At 33.9% G+C, this 26,800-nt stretch overlaps 1 long non-coding RNA gene across 1 annotated transcript in view; it reads right to left on the minus strand.

Annotated features, from left to right (window-relative positions):
• Positions 1 to 5,493: 5,493 nt before the first annotated feature.
• Positions 5,494 to 26,800, minus strand: part of LOC145679139 (uncharacterized) — a 111,691-nt gene continuing 90,384 nt past the window's right edge. The window contains exons 3-4 of the long non-coding RNA XR_014130488.1: positions 10,872 to 10,994; positions 5,494 to 5,503 (exon numbers count right to left, since the gene is read on the minus strand). This is a non-coding gene — a long non-coding RNA (uncharacterized LOC145679139). The remainder of the gene's footprint in view (positions 5,504 to 10,871; positions 10,995 to 26,800) is intronic.

Raw genomic sequence — 26,800 nt, forward strand, 5'->3', positions numbered from 1 at the left:
TATCACTGTAGGTGTATGAACATGACATACGAAACATTGGAACAATTGATTTTAAAAGAAGAAGCTTGGGTATGTGATCGTTGTAAGAGTAAGAAAATGAATGCCGATTGCGAAGAAGAAATCGTGCGGCAATTTGTTTCGAAAGAAGTAGTACCACAGAAAGAAAATTACCCAAACCAACATGAAATAGAAGCAAGTTTTGAAACTATTAAGAGGCTATTAGCGATTCTAATGCAACAGTCAAATAAAAAGGAAAGTGAGGTTTGTGATTCGAAAGATCAAACCCAAGATGAAAATAAGAAGTTGTGTGAAAACACTGAAAAGAATCAAGTAAGCAGCAAACAATATTCTGAAAATATAGAAGAGGTGAAGAATGCTGGAGACACCTTGCACATTATACAAATGGAGGTTTCTCAAGAAGAACCTAAGGTAATACCTGGGAAACTAGCTGTTTGCTGTTTTTGTGGTTATACTTCAGCATATTTGAATCATTGTCAGAAATGTAAAAGAAATCTTCCTAAAAAAGTGAAAATAATTTCTGAAAGTAATCGTGGTAGTGTTGTCAATTTGAAAGATGAAATATCATCAGATAAATGTTATAAAATGACTAATAGGACGGACGAAAATACCAGTGAAAGTGGAGAGATAACTGCGTTGGCTAATACAAAAACTAACCCTTCAGAACCAGTCAAACCTACTCAAATTAAAGCTCTTGAGGAACTAGTTTGTTTAACACTTTCTTCAGAGCAAGAGAACTCAAGTAGAGATGAAAACAGTGAATCAGGAATGAAATGTAATTCTTCTTTAGATAAGGAACACCCAGCGACTGTGTACATCAATGAAAAGGAGCAAATTATTACGGATAGCTGTGATGAACCTGGTTGTACATATGAGCGACAGCAAGTAAAAGGAAGTGGAAGAGAATTGGATATGGAAAAAATGATTAGAGATGGATCCGCGCCAGGTCAGTTTACTTTATTACAGTGTCACAAAGTACGAATAGGATCATTTGACGCAGTGCCAAAAGATAGAGTGATGCTGTTGCCGGAAGCTGTACTCCCTATTGCGAATGAATATGAAAGCGTTGGTAATAGTGCTGCGTTTAATCAACAAGACGATACTCGGAAACGCAGTACATTGCTACCTCAAAAATTACCAGATGATAGCAAAGTTATTTTGAAACAAATATATGAAGCTCCTAAAGTTCTTGAATTGGACAGCAAAGAAGCAAATGAAATACTTGTAAGAGCATTACCAAAAGAAGTAAAACAGACATATAAGAAAGCAAATGAAAGGAGAAAAAGAATGAAACTAGTAGAGCATCGAAAGAAGAAGAAAATGAAATATTGTGGACTTGAACAAGGAAAACATGGTTCTACGTATCTGAAGAAGCCCGGACGTAACAAACTGACGATGATGATGATGAATCCTAAGAGAAGAAGAAAAAAGAGGAGAATTTTGTGGTGTAAACGAAGTAAAATGAAAGAGAAAATAAAGAAGAAAGTACGTTGGGTGAATACCTGCAAGAAAGTTCGTTACGTGCGCCAAGATGTGTACAAAAGAGAGAGAAAGAAAGAAGCACGTGAATTCAGAAGGTTGAAAAACTGGTCTGACGTGAAAGAACTCATGAACTGGAAATTTCGAAGAAATTTTGTGATGTTACTCTTTTGAGAATAGGTGATCAACTTGGTAGTTAAGAGAGCAGTTCAATAATGTGTTCAACTTGCTATCCACTTTTGCTAATCATGTGTTGAATGTTGTGAACATATAATTCAGTTTCTTTGTTGTTTGTTAATAAGATTGATGCGACGGGTAACTAGGAAAAAGGATACGTTAGTGTTAAATAGTTGAGAATATGCTGAATGAGTTTACGTAGTACGCTTTCATCGTACTGAAGAACGTCGCAAATACGTATTATGAGTGTTAAATCGTTGAATCAATCTATAGGTAGTTCGTTTAATTTTATTGCTTTAAAAAAATATGTATTATATATTTTTTTTTAATTTGAAGACGGGGCAAACTGTAATGGACCTGTTTGATCCATTACAGCATTTTGTGTGATTTTGTCTGTGTGCGCCCATTTTCCTTATATTAACCAAATTTAAATGTTATTATTTATTGTAAACGTTGAATTGATTCATTATATCAATCTAATCTCCAAAGTAAAAGATGACATGAAATTTATCTGCACCATTGAAATGTTGGCAAAATTCATAGTGAAATTAATGCCTATTTTTATTCTTTTTCTTTGCATGACAATTGAAGTTTGATCGTTTTTATGTTAAAAAGAGAATAGTTTCGGTATGTAGAAAAATGGGTGATTGAAGTGTGATACATATACGTTTCCTTCTAAAGTGATAAATTGTATATATTGTTTCTGGACGTAATATAGCTTAAATAATGTCCAGCTAAATCTAAACGTCTGGAATCCGTAAGGATTCCGTGAATGGAATATATTCCTTTCCTCGTATTTGTATATTTGATAACCATATCAGGAACTTGCTGTTTAATCCTAAATTAGGTTAAACAAATGGCAATATCAGTCACAGTTTTAATATTGACACTCAGGGGCTGATTCTGTTGTACAATGCGTTGATTTTATATTAATGTAATTGCGTGTCTAGTGTGCTTCATGTTGTTAAAGGAGATCATTTATGATATATTCTGCGACGAAGATTATTAATTATAGTAGATATAAATATTTTATGAAGTGAATAAATAAATGAATAACAATATGAAATAAGCTATAATTATTATGTGTATTGTATGCGTAAAATAATGATTCTCCTTAGGCGCTTGATGGCTAATGTAAACGTGAGTTGTACGTGGAATCATATGTCGCATCAAAAACTGCATACGCCCCTTAACCTAATTGGAGCTAAATAAAGAGTGATCGTTAAGTATTCCTGATATGTTATAATGCTTTGTGTTTTCTTCTCCTGGTGTGGCTTTCCTGTGTGGTGCAACGTATCTGCAGTATGCACACCGATGCTTGCAGCTGATGATAGTAATCACTTTGTGATCTGGCATATCATCAGCCAACAAATACAAGCAGTCCAGAAAGAGAGAAGCAGTATAAACTTCGCATACAACTGAATAATAAGAGAAAAATATATAAAAATAGATTAAATTAAAAGGACAGGTAAAAGAGGGGTTCATGTGTAACAGAAGTATGAGATATCAATAAAGTTGAGGGAGAAAACAATCAAGTATTGTTGTAAGCAAATATGCTTAAGGTGAAATAAATGAAAGGTAAGAAGGACTGGTCAGCTTCTGTACATAGAATTCACTAGTATATTGGAGCACGTGATTGAATCAGGCGATATATATGGGGTTGTCCTGAAGAGACAACCGAGGATATCAGATAAACTCTATTATGGATCAGGACAATTATCGGAGTAGCTTGAATAAAACCAAGACTGTTCTCTTGGTTGATATTTTCTCTGGTTATGAATTTGTGCTGGTCGAAGTGGAATTTAAAAAAAAATGTAGGCAAAATGAATTTATTCAGAGAGATATTGAATACTGAAAAGTTGAAGAAGAAAGAAATATGAAAGTTTTCGTCGAATTATTCGAAGAAAAATACTCAGATGATTAAAGGAAAAGGAAAGAATAAATGCAAGCACGCCCTATGAGGATAATAAGCTTTCTCTACAATACACTACTGAGATGTAACAGGTTATAGCGAATACAAAACGGACAAGAAGCCATGTTTTGCAATTCAGGTGTTGTAGGAAATGTGGGAATGGAGGACGTGTAAAAATGTTGATACAAAAGAGAGCAGAAAATTGTACATGAAGTTAAAGAACGAGTTATGAAGTAAAACATACAGAACAAGAAACAAATTAAGTAAAGAATATATAATGACATAGAAGAATTAGAAACATTTGCGAAATATGAGGAAATGTACAAGGATATGAGGTTGGATGAAACTGCGGATGGAACAAGAGGTATTACGATGCCAGTAGAATATAAAAAATTGAAGATAGACAGGAAGAGAAATAAAATCTTAAGAATATGGAAAGAATATATTTAGTACTTTTATGAGAATAGAGGTAGACAACGTGGCATAGATGTTGAAGTAGAAAACGAAGTATGTGAGGTCGATAAAAGGATTGGTATTTTTTGTGATGAGTTTGGATAAGCTATACCCAAGATTAAGAATGGAAAGACGAACATGATAGACAATACACTAATCGATTTCATTAGAAACATAGGAGACAAGGTCAACAAAGAATTGTTCTGACTCTGCAATGAAATGTATGAAACAGGAGAGTGAAAAGAAGACTTTCTGAAGATGATAATGATACTGATGGCTACGAAATCTAAGCTAGAGATATTTCACGATTATGAAACTATTAATCCCAAATATTACGCAGCAAAAACTTACCTTCGAATTCCTAACAGATGTTTCACGGAAGAACAAATTGAAAAGTTGATGTGGAGCAGTTGGGATTTAGGAAAGATAAGGACATAAGAGGTGAAATTGGATTATTAAGGGTGATCAACGAACGATTTATAGACAAAGTGAAAGAAGTGTATGTATGTGATATTATATATCTAGGAAAGGATTTAGACAGCATGAACTGAGAATTGTTGTTAGAACTTCTAAAGAAGATTGTGTTGAGTTGGATAGATCAAAGAATCATAAGAAACTCATACATAAAAGGACAAGTAAATGTTAGAGTAGTAAAGGAAATGGCAGAAGAGAGTGTAATTGGAAGAGGGGTGCTGTGTCTCATCTTCAAGATCATTATTTAATCACATCTAGAAGAGATAGTGAAAAAAGTCTACATAATGAAGAAAGCATTTCCGTAGGAGTTTTGAATGAACAATGGAAAAGAGACGTTTTGAAAGTGAACTCTTAACATAGAAATTGATTGTAATATTGTCGACTAGAGTTTGGAATGTTTTCCAGTTTGGAATGTATAATTGAACACCAATCAATTCTGCTTTGTTCAGTCTTATTGCAAGTTCGAACAATATAAAACTTATACCTATAAGCACATGTTTCATTTTGATTGTATTCCTTGAATAGTAAGCTGCAACCAGAAGTTCATCGTAAACTTTATTGTTAACAGTACACGTGTTTCCCACAAGAATGATTTTGCTCGAATGATTTGAACATGAACAAGGTTGCTGTTCTGTCAATGTTGATGACCTTATACTGTCAAAATCAAATAAAATATCGTTGTTACTAAAATAGAATTTTGATGATATCATGCTGACGTTGTAAGATCTGGCTTTGCTGCTAATGAACATACAGTAGAAACTGATTTATTTAAGATTTTTTCTACATTGAGATGTATTAATATTTGGTGGGATTATGTTTAAATTGGAATGGATGACGGTTTAAAACTTATCCTTTGCTTAATAAGTATACAGATTTGGATTCTAAGAAGCCTAATAGTTTATCTTGTTTTCTGAGTTCAATTGGTAAATATCTTGAGGTAAAATAATGATTTTTAATGATTTTAGAGATCGTCAGTAATCTTAGTCCCATCTGTGTAGGAATAACGTGGCTAAATAAGTTTGTACAAAGTACATTCCTATGTAAAATAGTTATCTTCGTTAATAAGTTCTTCTAATCCAACGTGTTTAGAAACTGTGAACTAGTATATATGATGACATAATGACCAACACGCTGTTAATCACACTCATATATGATAACAAAAGTTACTAATACGTTTAATCGAAAAATTTCAAAACTTTTTCAATGAGTGCTAAATTTTCAAACGTGACACACTTATACAAATATGTAGAAACCAAAAAAACAAACATACCAAATTGAAGTTTTAAAACAAGCTTTTTCAAAAAAAAAATAAATAAAATAAAATAAAATAAAATAAAATAAAAATAAAAATAAAAAAATTAAAAAAAAATTTCAAACCAAAAACTCACGAAGATAATTTTAAAAGCAAAATGTTTAAAATAAATAGATAAAAATTCAAGTAGCGATGAAATAAAATAAAGTATTTTAAATCGTTTAAAAAATTTAAAGCAAAACAAAAATAGAGATTTGACAAGAAAACTGCATTAAGAATAACTGTACACTTATCAGCCAATGTAACTGTGCACCATTGACCTCAGGTAGTACTGACTTCAATAATAGAATTCAAATATGTCGAAACTAAAATTAACAAAATCAAAGAGTGATCGATTTTTTTAAAGTAATAATTTGAACATAACCTTTCAAAATCTTTCCAAAAAATAAACAGAGATTTGAATTTTATAAGCCAATCAGATTGCACTAAAGAATAACTTTCACTGAAGGTAGACTATCTGTGGTAAGTAAAGATCAAAGTATAAATTGTTGTGGTTGGAAACAATCGGATTTAATAATTGCTTATGAGTACTAAAAAGAAAACTGTAAGTTACGATAATTATATTTCACGTTTCAAACCCAACATTTGAATTTAGATGTAGGGATAAACCAATCAAATTTCAACAAAAGTAACTTTCTACCATGGGCTACTCTGTGATTCATATTCATCCATATGATCAAATTATATAGAAAGTTTTCCTATGTTGCATTAGGTTGAGATCCTCTACATTTAATCTTTGATAAAGCAAGCAGTCATGTCCAATGAACCAAATTATGATCCTGTGTTAATCAATTTAATTATATATTACAATAAATCAATATCTTATATTCTGTACAATTAGGTTAGGAACCTCACAAACTATATTTTTGGTATTATTTTTATCAATAGAACGGAATAATATGGGCCAACCAAATTTAAAGAATTATATATTTTAGTCCTAGAGAACGATAGCCATTTTTCAGTTTTGAAAAGGTACATCTACTAGATTTAAGAGAGTCACAATATACTCTCAAAAATTTCAAATGAATGTGTGTCAATACAAAACTCGCCGAAAAAATTAAGACGAGAGCATTAAAGTATTCATCTTCAATAAAAGAGTAGAGAACTCTGCACTAATTCATATAACCATATGTACTAGTAAAGCCTAACCAAAGAAGATAAATTACGTCTGGAACAGACCACAGTTTAACCACACGGTAATATGAATATTTTTCATTGTTTAGCCATAGCATGAGTCAAACTGAACCACCCAAATTTACAAAGACATGTATTTGAGACCCAGAGAACATTATCCAAAATTTATTTTTGACAATCCCTAAATATAAAGGATGATTCTATAAAACCCACAAAAAATTTGAGATGGGTACTTCAAAGCACATATTTCCTGTAAATGAGAAGTATTTTTGTATTCAACCATATAATCGCGTAAAGTGTTAAGGGATTATCAAACAGGGTAAATTACTTTAATAACCGACCACATGCCAAACACGTCTCAACACTAATAACTAACTAACTCTATAGCTTATGGAACCCGGAGGTTCAGTGCCGCGTTCACAAAAGCTCTCCACTTACTTCTATCCTTAGCTAATTGGATCCAGTTTCTACTTTGTATTCCTATCTCTGCGAGATCCATCTTAATATTATCCTCCCATCTGCGCCTAGGTCTTCCTAATGGTCGTTTTCCTATGGCTCTAGCAGTCAAGACTTTAAAGCGTTTCTACTTTCTTCCATTCTAGCTACATGACCTGCCCACCTAAGCCTCCTAGACTTGACGACCCTATCAATGTTGGGTAACCCGTATAAACTATGTAGTTCCTCGTTATGAAGCTTCCGCCATTCCCCATTCTCGTTCCTCTTGGGTCCGAATATTCTTCTCAGGATCCTGTTCTCAAATACTTTCAGTCTATGTTCTTCCCTCAGAGTAAGCGACCATGTTTCGCAACCATACAGAACAACAGGCATGATTATCGTTTTATATATTTTAAGCCTCAACACTAATATTTGACGTATTTTTATCCACATGAAGAGATAAAGTGGTTAATCAAAATTTATGGTTATGTAGTCAAATTCTACAGAATGTTTACCAAATTTTGTTCTTTGATAACATAAAGATTTGGCCTACTTATCATCCCAATTTTAAAATGCGTGCGTAATTGTACCCACGTCCTTTGGAACGGAACTAATCCCTATACTCATTCATATAATTATCTTATAAGGTAATATAGTCGAATCAAAGAAAATAATACAGGTCAGAAACCTTCGAAATTTATATTTTAGGCAATTATTTACTCATAAAAGAGAATATGCACCACCTAATCCTGAAATCGGCAAACAGCCCGACCGTACAATACCATACTAAATTCATGAATTGGGTAAATTAGTTAAAAAAAATATGGGATGGTGTAAGGTACTCCGGCCAAAATCAAGGAAAGATTGACTCTACGGTGTCATATTACACGATTACTCTACGCAACATATCTTAGCCAATCACATCCGGTTAACCCACGGTGCTCCGATACAAAAACATAAAGGAAATATTTTGTGAATTGTTCAAGAGAAGCAATATTTCAGGCAAATAATCCTATTTTTATTATTAAATAGATGTATTCTTAAAGAGGTACACCATAAAGTGAAAGTTGCACCGGAAAATTGCCCGGCTGGCGAGTTGAGTTGATTTGGAGTTTAACTTCCCGTTCAGCAGGGAGGCTCTGTGTGAGGTGCACCTACCGATTACCGTGGAATCCGAACCACATGTGCTCCCTCCAGAAATCGAACACGGGTCTCCCACTCCATGTCCGCCTGGCAGGTCCCATGATCTAGTTACTATGAAAGTTGATTGCTTTGAGTTTACCATTTGTTTCACGGAACCAACACCTTACAAGTCACAACTTTCTGCTCAAAAGATACAAAACAATACTTAGGGATATGGTTGCTTAAGAGAATACATAACACAGAATTTCGGTAGGAGGCAGAGTCTTTGACTAGACAAAAATTACATTTTCCCAGAAAAGCAATAACTTTCATGATACACTTTCTACAACAGACAGCGTAAACTCTTGGTTTGTACGCTAGGATACGCCGGATTTAAGCTCCACTGGAAACAACTCCTGGATGACACACACACATATTGCATTTTTGAAACGAATCGCGATATGACACAAAAACATTTAAGGAGGTTTAATAATATAATGCATGTAAGCTATATAATTTTGGGATAGTCTCTCTTAACGAAAGACTACGGCTGTTTGTTAGCTTCATCATTACGGCTAGTAAGAGACCTACTGCTGATCATACAATTTATATGCTGTGAGTTGAGTGAACTTTCTTTTTACATTTTTTCTTACAAGGGACGTATGCGAACAGTGAAAGCTAGATATTTATGGAAGTTTGTACTCTGACTAGTTGTGGATCGCTATTCGGCGTGGTGATAGTGTGGAAATGCCTTGTTTACCTGCTAGGTATAATACATATACCAAGCAGTGACCGGGTGAGGCTGTGCCAAATTATACTCTAAAAATGCTAGGAAAAGGCAGAAAATGATAAATGTGTGCAGGTATTCTGATACCTACGAGAGAGGGATACATGCCCATGAATACGGCAGTAGTGTCATACAAGCAGTCTTGCTATCCCAATATAAACTTATAGTGTTTCAAACAGAACGGATATCATTTTACGGCATTAAAACAATTGACATAAAATGTAAAAGAAAATAAGTAAAACGAAGGTTATCAATCTTTCCAAATAAAGGAGATATGAGGCTGTAAAATGGAGAAATGACCTGGTCCGTACAATGAAATGAACTAGTGTACAACAACAACAAGACTGGAGAAGGAAAAATGTACGGTACAGCTGAGAGCTCAGTGACTAACGGGCTTAATACGTCATATCGAGAGTGGAGCTAAGGCGAAAAATATAGTATTTTGTCATACTATCTATGGCTTTTCTGTTGTATGTATTGATGTATTGTGTTAAACTATTTTGCGGCTATATATTACTGGCAACCTTAATGCAGTTTGTTTTATCTTCGTCATTGTCCCACATGATAACTTTTCCTATATTCTCGACTGACACCTATCATAGGTCACTAATCTTTGCAAACCGATTCTGACGTACTTTCTTGTCACAGATTTGTTGATCTTCGTACCACAGCTTTTCGGTACTCTTGAGGCGCTACATCGCGGTTTTGAAAGCATGCAGGATTTTATGCAGTGTTGCAACCCGAAGATAATTCATTTTATAGCTCTCGGGAATGGTTCGAGATATCGATTCCACACAAACCTCATTGCAATTGCTGTGATACAGGAAGACTTGCTGTTTACATTTCCGCATTGTCACCATGGGAGTTTCTTTCTACGGCTACTCTTATTCACTGGATACTATGTATACTGTAGTTTACTCCCTTCTGTACATTTGTTCCTTCGGCAGTCCTGTTGTTGTACATTTGTTCTTTCTCTGTACAGACCCTATAATTTCTTAAGTTTAGAGCCTCATATCTACCTTACCTGACAACACTGATAACCCACCTTTTGCTTATTTTTTCACATTTTATGTCAATTGCTTTAATGCCAGAAAATTGTACACGTTCTAATTGAAAGACTATAATTTTATATTGGGGTGGCAACTCTTCTTGTGCGACACTACTGTCGTGGTCACATTCTTGGTCACTTGTCCCTTCTCGCAAGTATCAGGTTATCTGCATACATTTTTTTATTTTCTGCTTTTTCCCGCCGATTTTGGGATATAACTCGGCACAGCCTCACCCAGTCATTGTTTGGTATATGTATTACACCTAGCGGTTAAACAAGGCATTTCCGCACCGACTGACTATCACCACGATGATTAGCGACGTACAACTAGTCAGAGTACCAATTTTCATAAATATCAAGCTTTCACTGTTTGCATACGTCCATTGTTAGTGATAGTAACTATAGAATTGTTGTTTATCACTGCTAGAATGTTAATACGATTATAGCATTTGCAATGATCACAATCTATTTTTACAATACAACACAATCTGATAGAAGATATAAGTAGATATGTACAAACCCTGTTTGTTTAGAGCCTAAGACAAAGCAATTAGATAACTCAGACGGTAATAGCTTCAGTAGTGCACAACAAGCAATCTCTTGGTAGTTGACTGAACAATTTCTGAACATTTCGTCGCATCGTCTGAAAAGTAAATCACATTATGTATAAATAAGTACGTTTTTAGTCACAAATATAATAATTGATAGGTATATATAAGTAAAAGTTACAGAATCAAGAAACATTAAGAGAAAATACATTTTATTTAGAACTTTGACATGCATACTCTCACTTAACTAATTTCTTTATTATCACAGTTCAGTACACAAATTAATATTTTTGTTTTAATATATTCTCAGTATAGTATTCGCATCTATAGAATTCGTACTAATAGCCATATTCCTTGCTAAATTACTTCTAGTAATTTAAAAATGAAATTTATATTGTTTCCGTATAGGTTAATTGAACGTCCGATATTAGTTCCTCTCGTTAAACCAGCAGATAACGTCTTTCGTAAAAAATGAAAAAAAAACAAATATTGCTAAATGTTCCTAAAACTTTTCCTGATCTATTCATGCTGAAACGGAAAGTACTTGTGTGAGTTCTTACTTCGAAAATACATGTCATTGAGATTCGTGTATGTACTTAAAAGGGCAGAACTATTTTCATTTTCAGATAATATATAAATGCATATTTATGCCAGTATTACGGAATATCTTCATCTGAAACACATGTCAATTGATTATTTTAGCGGTCTCTGTATAAATACGTGATCCTCTAGACAATTAAGCACAGCCACGAAATTAAATGACGGCAATGACTCAGGAAACAGAGAAGAATTATATTAAATTTTAATATTTATGAAGATGATGTATAGGTAAAAAACAAACTATAGGGTAACTTTTCTATATACATGATCAAAACAAGATATCAATCAATTTTTGAATTATGTTAAAACTTTAAAAATTTCTCTTAAATTACAAACATTTTGTACTTAAGAAGATCTCTGATATTCAAACGCGGAAACTACTAATTGTTTTGCTCAATTTTTTCGTCAGTTCTTCTGAAATCTAATTTTAAATATAATGCGGAGGAAATTAAATTTTCTCAAACAAATAAAGATTTCAACTTTGATACTGATAATATTGGGTCAATAAATAGTGCAAAAAATCTAAGTAGTATTAAGAAAACGTTGTGGTATAAAATATCGGCTTACAACATTTGCTAAGTTACATTACAACAAATGCACACTTTTTTCATTAGAGCATGTAGTGATATTAAGCCAACAGGTTTTAGTTGGTGACTCACACTCATCTGCCATATTTGAGTTTAGCAAACATGTTTCGAACTATCATCATAAAGAACCACAGTGTCATGAATATTCAATTAACATCATAATAAATGTGGGAACTGTCCGGGTGCGAATGAAACTACCTAGTTTAGAAGTATTTTACTGTCCATAGCGTTTGTTTCACAACCATTAAGGCCCTGCAAGAAAGTCCAAAGTGAACCTCGTCATAGTGAATGTATTATGAATGAGCAAATACTTTTCTTTCATTTGAACAATCTACGTTTTCAAGTCACTTTGTTTCTCACATGTTTTAAATATCAGAGAATCCCACAAGGGAAGTCAACAAGAAAGTCATGAAATACGTCTTCCAACATGTGAGTTCGTTTGCTTCTTCCTGAATGTGTATGTGTATAAAGTTCAGTTCTTTCTACATCTCAATGTTTATTAAACATATTTGATTGTAATATGAAAATATTAGGTCAATTAAGAAACCAAAAGGCCTTCAATCGACTTATATGTCACTATTTCATTTTATTGCAAGTTATTGTAAGTTAAATTTTTCATAGTTAGATATTGAATGCATGAAGGTACATGAGTTGATCACACAGGAAAGTTCGTTGCAGTGCCATGTTGCGGCCGAACAAAATCTTTTGTGTGCAAATTCTGATTGCATGAATTGCGTCAGATTTCTGGGAGAATTGAAACTGATCGAATCCTTGTTGATCAAGTGTAATAAACCAAATCATTTAAAGGTGCTTTCAGAGCGCTCCCGGGTTCGATTCCCGGTCTGGGCACACGATCGAAAAAGTTTGAAAAGCTTTTCCAGCCCAGCCATCCTGAATGAGGTTCTCCTGGGTTTTCCTCTTTCACAGCAGACAAATGCCGGAATGGTTGCTCTCATATAGGTCCCAGGCCGCTTCCTTCGTTCCTCAATCCTTTCTTTCTTCCCTTTCTCCGTATTGTGTACTTGCCAGGGACATCATTCCTCAAACATGACGGGCTAATGCCCAAAGCTCAGTAATCGAAAATCCTAAATCCTAAAAGGTTCTTTCCAAGTTTTGTTCAGTAAATTGATTAAGTGTGATATGAGAATTAACTTAAAATGATATGTCATCTAAATCGATGAGTCTATTCTATGCAAATTTTTATTACGGTAAATAATATTGAAATGTCAAATTTAATTGAAATTCAACTTAACACTTTATGAGTATTTTGAGAAAATTATCATGACATTAAATGTATTGTAAACTCCTTATGATTGCTGCTATTGTAAAAGAGTATATTTTCAGACATTAAAATTGGTTTTGGGTTTACATTAAAAAAACGTTAAAATTGCATTGATTCTAAAGTAAAAGAATAGATATATTTAAGTTATCGGGTAGTTGATTAATGCATTCAATTCGAAATAGCTGTTAATGCTGCTTGTATTTTGTTGCAGTGTTCAATAATCAGTTGAAAATAATAACTACTAAAATTTCTATTTCATGCTACTTGTCATTGAACCTTAAGTTTTAGATTTAATGATCAAAACGTATATTAGAATAACTCGTATTACAGACTTAAATGCTTGAAGTAATGGCTTATGTGAATAGCAACTGCTACTTACTGCATTTATTGAAAATTAGTTTGTTAAATCAGTTTAATTATTTTCGGTAATAACTATATGCTGATTACTCTCTTACTTCATGTATTGGAAGTGGCGTTTTGTGACGCTAAAGAGAGTGGATGCGTTTTCTCACAATTTTTATTAAACACGGACCATACAAAGTGATAATACATTTTATTGATTTTAAACTTTGTCAATTCAAGCACTGAAACATTTAAAACAATTATATATATTTTATAATGATTTTGTTTGGTTTATCTTAAATGTCCAATACATTAATTTTGTCTATTTATATTCAAAAAAGGATTTGTGTGAATGAATTAGCTGATTTTGAATACATTTTACTGCATCTGGGAACTCTAAAGGAGAGATTTTTGCTTATCAAGCATGCACAAAGATATACTCCTGTGAGTCAAAGTGGATGGTACTTGTTTATTGTTCATTGCATATTTATTATTGATTAGGCTATACCTTGTAATCCACGAACATAGTGAATTAAAATATTAACAACGAAGAAGTAAAAAGAAAGATATTGTCAACCAAATTATTGAACATTAAATATAAAGACAAATAATTTTAGAATTTGGAAAAAATTTGAAAGTATAATGTGAAAAAGTTTATGTTAAATAGTTAAGGTTTGGTGATTTGCGTAAAAGTTGTATAGATAAAAGTAATACAAAGCTGTATTTAATGTACACTTACATGCTATTACATTTTATGTGCATTTTTGTATTACATTTTATGTACATTTGAATAAAAGTTTTGAAAAGTAAGAAAAACTATATATTAATATTTCCATAGAGAAAAGTTTCCTCGTTAGTATTTAATAAGAAAAGAAGAATTGTTTTCTAAGTGTTGGTAAGAATAATAATTTCAAGGACTGGAAAAGAGGAAATCGCTTTAAATTCTCCAGAAAAAAATTACTAGCCCTACATAATACATAACGATGTACACCAAAACTATCTTAGTATTAAACCAATATTTCACAGTGTATGTAATTATATAAACTCTGAGAATAAATCAACATCAACTTTAGTATATCCCTAGATGCGTTGAATCGTTTGTTTATTAAATCAGATGCGATTAATGATAAAGAATTTGAGTCTCTCAAATTGCAATTTAATGTAAAGAGCTGTTGAGCTAATGTGTTAATTTCAGTAACTAAATAATAATGGAACAATATTTATAAAATTGAATCATCAGAAAATCTTATTTGAAGATATGGCAATAAGATTAACTTTAACCTAAAATTGAGTTATCGTGTTTTTAGATAGTTTTATGAGACATTAAGAAGGTAGACTTGATTTCTATTCTCTATTAGATAGTCAGGAGATGTCCGAAGATACTATAAGAGAACATTATGCGAAATAAATAGATGTGTAATAGCAAAATATTACAATAACATGTGAATTTTCTTTTTGTAAAACGAAAGCCTCCAAGTTTTCTCAGTCATGAAACAAACAAAATTATCGTGTTTGCTACGCGTAGATTCACATTTTCTGATATATCTGCATCTGGCAAGCTGCTGTCCATAATTGATATGTTATAAATAAATAGACACTTTTGGAGAAACTATACTGTGTGCTATAGTTTTTCTCATTTTTCTCAAAGCCCATTTTTCCTGAGGTATGTCGTTTCAGAAAAAAAAAAACATGATTCATATATGAAAAAGTACCTAAATATTTTATGATAGAATTTAAAGACAAAACTCTTTGGAAGTTGTATCCATATATAAAAATACTAATGACTTCGCATGTATATAAAATATATATAACTTGCTTTTTCATGTAAAACGTTAGCCGTTTTAACAGATTGTTTTATAAATTTAAAACTATGAAAACGGATTCCTTATTTAAAATAAATTGTGAACGAAATGTTATTAATAGTATAAGTATGCTAAGAATTTATGAAGATCATACAGTATTAGCAGCGTGAATAGTGGGAAAATACTGTAAAGGAAAACAAATGGTTTAAACAAATTGCGTTAAAAGGGAACGAAATAAGTAAAAAAATAAACTAGAATCAAATTAGGATAGTGAAAGTGAAAGTGAAGATTATCGTGCTTATTCGATGATATTCTGAAAATGATATAGCTATTAATAACAAATCTAAAACATTGATGGTTTATTGTTATTAATGTCATTGATAATATAACACACTAATAAACGCAAAGGATTCCTAGTGTAATACAAATATGAGATTGTATTAGAAAATGAAATACGTAAAGATCTGTTTGAAATTTGTTCGAAGATATTCTATGTAAAAAATAATAGACGTGTTATATAATTAAAAAGTTCAGAATGATATGAAATATGATAAAAGCAACCGAACCAAGAAGAAAACATGAAGATGTTAAAAATTTTAAATGAACATACGTTATTTAAATTAAAAAGATATTTAGAGAAAATGTGATACGATGTATTCTTGACTAAGGAAAGCTAGGCTAATTACAAAACTTCAATAATGTAACAAATTATGTAAACCTAAACAGAAAGATCTATGACTTCAAAAGATATAGAATTTAAAAAAAATATGTCTTTAGTAACCTAAAACCTGAAAGACATGAAACATTACCAATACACGCAAGACGCCGAAATATTGCATTTAATTCAATACTATATACAAGGACATTTAAGCATAAACAAAAGGCATAAACCTTAAAACTTAAAAATGTTTTAGCTGATCCTCTAGAATATATTATGAAATCAATAAAGAGAGAAATAATGAGCAAAGATATGTCTAATCAAACATAATGATCTAAAGGCTGAAGTTCTTGAATCAACATACGTAAATGAAGTGATAAACAACAATAAAGATGAAGCAGAATCTAAAATGCATTAGTTTTGATGTTAGAAGATGTGGATAAGTTATGCGTACAAACGTTATAGAGCTAGATATTAAGGAAACTACAGCTATGAAAGAATCATGTTTTATGGTATCAGATTTCAGTAAAAACGAAGAAATATTAATGTACAAAACAAACATGAAACTGTTTCTTATGACCAACATGTATAAATCTCACCGTGCAGAATTAGAAACCATGAGAGTATAATGTGACGGGATTAGGATGTTGCTTGAAAAATTGCTTACGGACACCGAATAAAATGACCCATACGATGCTTTATAATGTTATTTTGAAATAACAATAAACTTATTTTCAACTTTCCCCTCCAAAGGCTCAATACGTCTTAGATAACCTGACGTGTAACAAATACTAACATCTGTGCTCAATGAAAGTGCAATGTAATCCTCGTCCTTTTATTTGGTGTACATCACAAGGTTTCCCTGGTACTCAACGTATTTCATGTTACATTAAAAGAGTTATTATGAACTCTCTCGTGGCTAAGCGGTTAGCGTATTTGCATTTTGCGTGTATCAGTTCATTCACTCACTCATCACATTTATTAGGTACTTCCCAAGAAGATAAAAACATGAAACTCTTCATAAAGATACCTTATAATATTTTGAGTATGGAAAAACTAAGAAATGTGAGGAACGTGTTCTGGGAATTTTTTCTGGCGAAAAACTGTACTTAGCCAAGCAGAAATCGTTTCACTCATTACATTGATTAGCTAGTTTCCAATGAGAAGAGACGTAAAGCTCTGCATACTTGTCCCTCGTAATGATTTCAGTATGGAAAAGTCCGTAATGTGAGGAATGTGCTTCGGGAAATTTTTCATTGGGGAAAAACTGTTCTTAGTCAAGCAGATATCGTTTCACTCACTTACTCATCACATTGATTAGCTTTTTCCCAAAGAGTTAGAGACGTGAAACTTTGCATAAAGGTACCTTATAATAATTTAAGTATAGAAAAAGTTTGAAATGTGAGAAATGTGCTATGCGAAATTTTTGAGAGCAAAAAACTGTCCTTATCCAAGCAAAAATGGTTTCACTTACTTACTCATCACATGGATTAAAGGGGCCACGGTGGCTCAGTGGTAGAGCGTTCACCTCTGGTGCTTGGGGTCCAGGGTTCGATCCTAGCCCCCGCCAAGTAAACTTTGTGGTGGACAAACACCGTGTGAGTGGGTTTTCTTGGGGTTCTCCCGTTTCCTTTCACTTTCTTCATTCAACCCTTCCATTCATTTCTCATAATCACCGTCTCCTTAAGCCTAACCGGCATATTCGTGGGACGTAAAACTCAAAGATTTCATTTCATTTCATTTTCACATGGATTAGCTAGTTTCAAATGAGACAGAAACGTGAAACTCTGCATAAAAGTACCTTATAATGACATGAGTGTGAAAAATGTCCGAAATGAGTCGAGTGTGCTATGGAAAACCTTTCATGAGTGAAAAGCTGTCCTTACCCAAACAGAAGTCGATGCATTCACTCACTCATCACATTCAATAAGTACTTCTTAATAGGATAAAGACGTGAAACTCTGTATATGGATACCTTATAATGACTGAGTATGGAAAGTGGCTGAAATTTAAGGACTGAGCTATGAAAATTTTTTACGGGTGAAAACTGTTTGTAGCCAGACAAAAGTCGGTTCAATCACTGACTGACTGGCTCATAGCACTGATTAAGCACTTCCCATTGAAATAGAGACGCGACTCTCTGCATAAAGGTACCCTATCATGACTTCAGTATGAGAAATGTCCGAAGTTTAAGGAACGTGTTATGGAAAGTATTTTATATACTAAACCTGTCTATAGCCAGTAGGTACTTCCCAATGAGATAAAGATGTGAATGTCTAGATAAAAGTACCTTATAATGGATTGAATATGAGAAATGTCCGAGATTTAAGGAATATGCTATGGAATATTTTATGGATGAAAAACTTCTTTTACTCAAACAGAAATTGGTTCATTCACTCACTCATCACTGATTAGGTATTTCCTAATGAGATAGAGACGTGAAACGCTGTATAATGGTTAATATCTTACGTAATAACTTGAGTATGGAAAACCTTTCGAAATGTAAGAAATGTGCTATGTAAGATTTTTATGGGCGAAAAAATTCCCGTAGCAATTAGGTACTTCTTAATGAAATAAAGAAATGAAACTCTCCATAAAGCTACCTTATAACGGCTTGAGTACGAAATTTGAGGATTTTGCTATGGGAAATTTTTCATTGCCATAAAACTGTCCTTACAATCAGAAATCGGGAATGATTCCGTTATTCAAAACATCATGTGCATAGCGATAATACAGGGTGTCCGAGAAGTCCTTCCCTGATTACAGAAATTGATAACTCAGGCTAGAAATAAGATAGAAATATGAAACTGGTGTTGAATTGTTTACAATATATAAAAGTTTTGGTCACATCAGTATACTTCCACATGAGCACCCTTGGTAGCACGTAGCACATCTAGGCGATATTCAATTTCCATCCACACATTAGCTAACATCACTGGAGGGATCGATGCAACGACTGTGGTTATTCGTTGCTGCAGGGTTTCAAGATCTGGTACACGTGTTCGGTAGACCTCATCCTTGACATAACCCCATAAAAAGAAGTCTAATCGGAATCGCAATCGGAAAAGGCGATTCGTCTGAGATAACCATTATCGTCCTCAATACGTGATAGCATTTCGACCGCAAAGTCATATCGACGTGTACCGTCGTCGGGCAACAAGGCCTGAACGAGTTGCACTTTGTAAGCACGAAACAATAAACGTTTGTGTAAAATGTCATGGATAGAGCTTTTTGGCATCTGTAATTCAAGTGAGGCCCTGCGCACCGATTTCTTAGGACTTCTCAGAAAAGACTGCCGCACAGCTTCCACCGTGTCTGCTGAGGTTCTTGGTCGACCAGACCTCGGAAGGTCAGCAACCGACCCTGTGCTCTTGAACTTCTCATACCAGGCTTTAATGCTCTTGACATCAGGTGGAGTCCTCCCAATTGTTGTCTGGAACTGTCTATGCACCGTGGTTGGTGATCGTGTCTCATGGTACCACAGGACACACTGTGCCTTCTCCTGGTTGGTTGGCATGGCTTCTTGGGCTTCTTACTTACGTACTACAAACCTAAAACAAAAAAATTGAGACGTAGTAAAACAGAACAAACCTAACACAGACAAAAACTTTTATAGTTTGTAAACAATTCAACACCAGTTTCATATTTCTATCTTATTTCTAGCCGGAGTTATCAATTTCTGTAATCAGTGAAGGACTTCTCGGACACCCTGTATTATCAATCGTCCGAGGGGTCGAATGGGTATCCTACCCACTGGTGTATTTGCTATCACATGAATATTTGGTGTAACGGGGTCCCTGGTTCGATTCCAGGGGGAAGAGCCTTTGGAATTTTAACTGTCGTCGAAGTTTCTTTGTTTGTGTTCCTGTTGTTATATGTTAAACAGAACACCGAGTTAAGCGATTAAGACAAGTAAAAACGTAGTAATAAGCAGTTAAGCAAGTTAATGAGACACGTTCGGTGAATCAGTTAACTTTTTTTTTTAAAAAAAAAAAGTGGGCTAAGGTGCGTATATATAAATTTCGAAATTGAAAGCCCACGTAAGGATAACTAATGTTTTTCTTTTTTCGGTGAATATTTTTCCTTTATTGCAGTCATTGGTATTTAGTAGCTGTTGACATTAAACTGATAAGTAAGAGAATGTAGAGGTGGGGATATTTAGAATTAATTAAGTTTTCCAAGAGATAAGAAATCCAATTGTTCCACTTTTATATGAGATATGTTGGCGGCAAGTATAATTAAGTTTACAAGCTATTTGAAAGGTGTATTCATCGCAAAAAAGCCGATGCAGTATGAAACTGTGCAACATGCGCGTCATGTAATGAACTCCGTAAATGAATTAGCTCGTGTAAATGAATTAGAATCTCGTTTCGAGATAACTCTGTGACAGATATTTAATAGAAGAAATCCTACCCGCTGGTCTAGTGGCTAGCATGTATGTCTTTGTTGTACAGACCCCTGGGTTGGATTCCCGGTGGGAGAGCCATTGAGAACTAATGCTGCATATGAAACATTATGTCTCATTTCAAATATACAGTTTTAAGTTTAAATTCAACAATATGTCATAATTGAGAATCCGAATATAGGATATTGATATGGTGAATTACAAAAAGACGTAACATCTGAACAAAAACACCAGAGGTGTAAAAATGCAGCCAAGTTCGTCATTCTCAAAAAGTGTTGAGACGAGGATGGATGAGTCAAGTTCCTTGGCCACTGCATCTGAAACTAATACTGGAACTTGCTGCGAGGTGTAAAGGAATATTATGTTAAGGAGACTTAGGAACAGTAGTGGTGGTCGTGGTGGGTGCCACTACCTACCTTAGGAATATAAATTTCACTAAGGTACTAAAGCACATTTCAGGTATAGTGCAGTAAGATTGGTGGTTCTGAACACAGACAAGGAAAACTTATAATCCTTCACGAGATGTCAAGAAAAATTATGTTGACAAGCCTTAGGGATAGTACTCGTGAACGTGGTTGTTTTTTTGGGACACCACCAGCCTTGGGACTGAAATGTCCCAGTCATGAAACTAAGGACATACATCGTGGTGTATTAGAATATGTTAGACACCTTGCGCCAAGTTCTAGTGTTCGTGTCAAATGCAGTGACCAAGGAACTTGGCTCATCCATCCTCATCTCAACACTTTTTGAGACTGACGAACTTGGCTGCATTGTTTGCACCTCTGGTGTGTTGTTCAGATATATTTTATTAGAAATACGAAGTGAAATACTACTGTTAGTTTAGTCCGTCCAATTATTGGGTCGATGCATACGTTCTTTTGCGGGTTTTTGGTTGGAAACAATGAGGCGTGAAGCGAATTTTTATTGTTATTCCGTTGTTTTACCGTACTTTGAAGTTTGTGTGTTGTGAAACATAGGTTTTCGTGATTGTGAACAAATTATTGTGTATATTTCAGAGAAACTAATATGGAATGCAAAGTTGCGAAAAGTGATCATTTCCGTTACATTTTATTCTTACAGTTTAACGGAGGATCCAGTGCGGCAGAAACTGCTAGAACAATTTGTACAGTGTGCTGGAATGAACGAACAACACATAAATGCTTCTCTTGACCAATGGCTTACAGATTTCCTCCTGTCGAAAGCAAAACACTTCTAAAGGCGAGGCATTGAAATGCTACTTGAAGATCGGCAGAAGGTCATAGACAATGGAAGTGAATACATCACCGAGTGATTGTGAGTGACAGTAAAATGTATGCAATGTATTGTTACACTCGTAGAATATGTTAATGTTATGTCTATCTTGCCTTTGTATTTGAAATAACAGGATAGAAGAATAAAATATAGAATATAAGAACCTCTAGAACTTACGCATCAACCCATTATTACTTTGCACTGCAACTTTGAAAATGCGAGTTTTGAATTGTGTGTTATCTTTCTTTTCTTTCTAATTTTATTTTATTTATTTATTTTTTTTTGCAATAGGAGCAATACTACTTCCAGGGTTTGTGCAAAAAAACCTAAAACGTTTGCAAAAGTGTGAAAATCATACCTAGTATGGTGTTGGGCCTCCTATTGCATCCAAAGCAGCTTGGATCAGACATGGAATGGACGTATACAGCCCCTGAGTCGTGGTGTGTGGAATTTTGTACCACTGATCCTCCAAAACATGCTCCAGTTCCTTAACGGATGCTGGTGGAGAGTAATGAGACCGAACACGCCTTTCTAACTCAGACCATAATGGCTCAATGAAGTTCAGATCGGGTGATTGTTGGACCCAGGAGAGGTGTGATAGCTCCTGGTCATGCTCCTCAAACCATGATTTCAACGTTTTTGCAGCGTGACAGGGTGCCAAATGATCTTAGTAGATGCAACCACTATCAGAGAACAATATTTGGGCCATGAGTAGTACCTGGTCCCAGCCAGAATGGCCTCATACGCCTTAGCGTTCATCATTCCATACAGGGCTATGATGGGACCTGCAGAAAACCACGATATCACAGCCCATACTACAACAGAACCTTCCCGATGCTTTACAGTTGGGAGGAGATAGTTTGTATCGTAGGCCTGGGACGGTGTTCTCCATACGTAAACACAACCGGTTGTTGGAAACAAGATGAAGATCGATCCATCAGACCACATTATGTGTTTCCACTGCTCATGAGTCCATGTCTGGTTGTCCTTGCGCCACTGGATACGCCTTTTCGAATTTATTGCTGTGACCAGGGATTTGGAGACAGCGGCCCTACCATGAATTTTCACTTTATGAAGTTCCCGTTGCACTGTTTTCGATGAAACCGGGTTCTGTAAGACGGAATTGAGTTCAGAATCACACAGACGGAATTTACATTGCAGTGGTCTTCTTTTTAGCTGCTACAATCCATTTTAATGCCCTCCGGTCCCTATTTGACAGGATTGTCTTTCGACCACTGTTATGCTTTGCAGACGTCGTTTGCCCATGAACTGTGTATGCCCTCGTGACATTGGACACAGTGCCTTTCGATACCCCAACAATGTTTGCCACTGTTGCCACCAAAGCTCCAACCAGACGGGTACCAACGATCATGCCTCTTTGGAAATCTGTCAGGTCGCCCTATTTTACCTACCACTTTCACATCACGACACTCACAAGTGAACTGGTAACTGCTGACAGAAGAGGAAGGTCAACATGACACAATGAAAACAACAACAAAAAAAAAAAACTATCGGCAACCGCAACACGTGTTGTGTAGTGGAGGGCCAAATTTACGTGTCCTGTATGAAGTGTTTTTAGATTTTTTGTCTACCTCCCGTATATCTGCCGAGTTCAATAGTTGATTCCATATGTTATCTTCTGCATTGGTAACGGCGAGATTGACAGCAGCTATGATGTTCCATTTTACATGTATGGCATATGCCAATTTCGCGTAAAACTTTTAATGTCTATACTCGAGATAAATATTTATAATTTTTGCAAATATCTAAAAGAAACTTACAGAATAATATCGTACGTATCATAGAAACATAAGGCAGATGCAACTTGCGGTGGTTCGTTGTAAGTGGAACTGTCGGTTTCTATTTCATAAGTAGTTGAGCTGTAATAGTATTGCTGATACATATCCATCATAACAATTACAGAACACACGAAAACCCCAAACCAAATTGCAATCCAAAGAAGCCTGCAAGAGAACAGTACCATGTAAAAGTCAAAAGAAGTAGGAACAAGGATAATAGCAATTCAAAATGACAAAATGTTGTCTCGCAAGTCTACTAACATATTTAAATTATAATTTCCTATATGATTTAGGGTTTTAATATATATGTCGTAAGAAGAGGAAAACAAAACTGGAGTATATTTAGTTTGCTGTGTTTATTATCTAAATTGTTATGCGTATTTCTGCTTTGAATTCTTCCCTATAATGAGAATACTCCCTATAATGAGATTTTAAATATTTTTGTGATTATAAACGGTTATAGAAAATCTTTCTCACACAATAAATTGTATACATAATCTTCATAATGTATCGTTTTACCTTATAAGCATAGTAGGAGATGTAGTGAAATGCTTCACACCATCTAGGGACGAATACTGCGTGTATTCGTTGAAAGCTTCACGCAAGGTAATACACAACTTACGGAGATACCTTGGACTATTTTCAGGTAACTTTATTGTCCTGGAATATAGGACCATGAAATCTGTATTACTTTTATATATTATAATTTAAAATTATAAACAAACTTTATATCCATTAGTTTTCTAAACAGTATTTAGTACAATGCAATTTATATAGTTCATGTTACTTTATCTATAAAAATAAATTAGGATCTTTTGGATACAATCAAAGCTTGAGTACATTATAGATATCGAAATAATTAATATATATGAAAGTAATAAGATCCTGCTTTACTTTTCACTGAAAAATGGTTAGTAGGAGATTTGTATCAGGATTATCTATAGATGGCTTCCTCCGCTCAGATGGTTGTGCCCGCATCCTTATCTGCTTCTGGGTAGAGTTGTTTTCGGTTTTAACTCGTTATTAAGTACTCTCATCCAGAGCCATTTTCTAGGGAACTAGCGTTAATATCCTTTAAGAACATTTCTGTGTGGCCTTGCGACAATTATACTCTTTTCTCAATTTATCAAATATTGTTGTGTTTGCATTACTATTTTCTGTCCATTTCATAAGTGATGTAAAATGAAACGTGAATCACAGCTTAACTTAGAATTTGAACCACATAATCTCCTTCGGGAATCTAATTACAAGTCTTCATCTCCAAATAAGCATAAACTAAACATGTAGCATCATGGAAACTCAATTCACTGAATATTATAAATACTTAATTCGTGAATAATTTATCTTTAAATACATAGTAAGCGGACTTTTCCTGGGGGAAATCAATGTACAAGAGCATGCACAAGAATATCTAAGTACATTGCTTACAATTAAAATGCAACACTAAGAAAGACACAAAAAGCTCAAATTCGCAGAATGCATAAAGTATGGTAGGTGAAGCGGAAACTATGGTTTTCTATTTGCTAAGTTTAGAAGAATTCCTTTTGTATTTTTGTAAAGGCATAAATCAATTGTGGATTTAAATTAAGAAACTGATACAGAAAAATTGAAAAGTTGAGTTAAAGCTATACATATATACTTGTATCTTAAAAGTTTAGAGATCCTTTTACCAAGATATGAAATGAGTCAATATTCTAAATTACTTAAAATTTCTTTTTAATATTAAGGAAAGAAAACAAACTCAGAGGCCTTTAAAAATAAATAAATTCGTTTCTGTAACGTTATTCAGGCAGCTTGTGGTCAAGAGATGCCTATGTTCGGGTAGAGCGCAAACTTGATCTTCCTCTTGTAGTTAGCTAACTTGTAAAGCAAACTCGAGAATTGCCGAAACAACTGTTATGTGTGTATTATTTCTTCTTCAGACTTACTACTTAAGTGTAAGTTCTTTATAAACGAAGCAGGATACTTGCGGGACATGTGTTAGTAGCCTCTTTTTATTAAAAAATAGCAGCCACGAATGAAGTGAGCATAAAATGCAATACAATATTGAAGGCAGAAATGCGTGTTCGAAAATCATTTTAGAGAAGCGTGTTCGAAAATCATTCATAATTCCAACTTAAAGAAGAAATATAAAGAAAAAAATGTTATAGAGGTATATGTACCCTTTGGGATTTAACTGAGTTTGTCTCGTTTTCATTTGGGAGGGAAAATTTTAATAATTTATTTTATTTCATAAGTGTTGATACGCAACGAATTATTTCAATTACTTTAAAATATTCCATTGTGTAAAAATGATACCATAAATTGGAATGTGCATTTCCATTTCCTTGCTCAAGAAACATATGTATTCCTTTAAATGTATAGACATTTCCTATTGTGTGGAGTAATGTGGTCAGTAATTTGCAGAACATGACTATTAATAAAAATTTAACTTCTTTGGAAGGAAATTATCGGGGAGAAAAAATAATTTTCTATAAAATAAGGCTATAAGTCAATTTACACATAAACTTTATAAGGCAGTTCTTCATTTCATTCCCTTTTCACTAAAGTAATATCCATATATTTTAATGAGCTACATAAATTTGTTTTGGTAGTGTAAATAAAAAGTGGAACATTTTTTCTCTGCGAATCTACCTAAAATAAGTAGTGGGAACTGTATGAAATACCATTTATTTACCGGAAATAGATTCTGGAACTTTAATTAAATAAAATGTAGCTCAAATGAAAGTATAATTTCTAAGTAGATAGATTATGGGTATTTCATTATCTAATTTAAACTCTGAGGTATTTGCATACCAACCTACGCATTTTCGTCTAATATTATTCTTTGAATAACTTCGTAACCAGCGGTGTCACTGAAATAATAATAGAAGCTTCTCATTTGAATAAAGAGTGGAGTAGGTAACGAACTATTTACCTTTATCTGAGATGTGATGCGCAAGTATTATTACGTTGCTGACTCCATATTCTATTATACCCACTAAATAAGAACATTTATTATAAAAATATCAAATACAGAAACTGAATATTAAAATTATTACTACTTCCTCTTTCTTTCTATGGATCTGATCCTGGAAATTTATTTTTCTGACAATACTTCCGCTGAGCAAGTGTTACTGAAACAATATTAAACATTTCCTTTGGACTGTTAAATGTAGGTTGTAACGCACTGATT

The sequence above is a fragment of the Thermobia domestica genome, chromosome 2 (genome assembly GCF_964235325.1).
Source record: "Thermobia domestica chromosome 2, izTheDome1.hap1.1, whole genome shotgun sequence".
NCBI lineage: Eukaryota > Metazoa > Arthropoda > Insecta > Zygentoma > Lepismatidae > Thermobia > Thermobia domestica.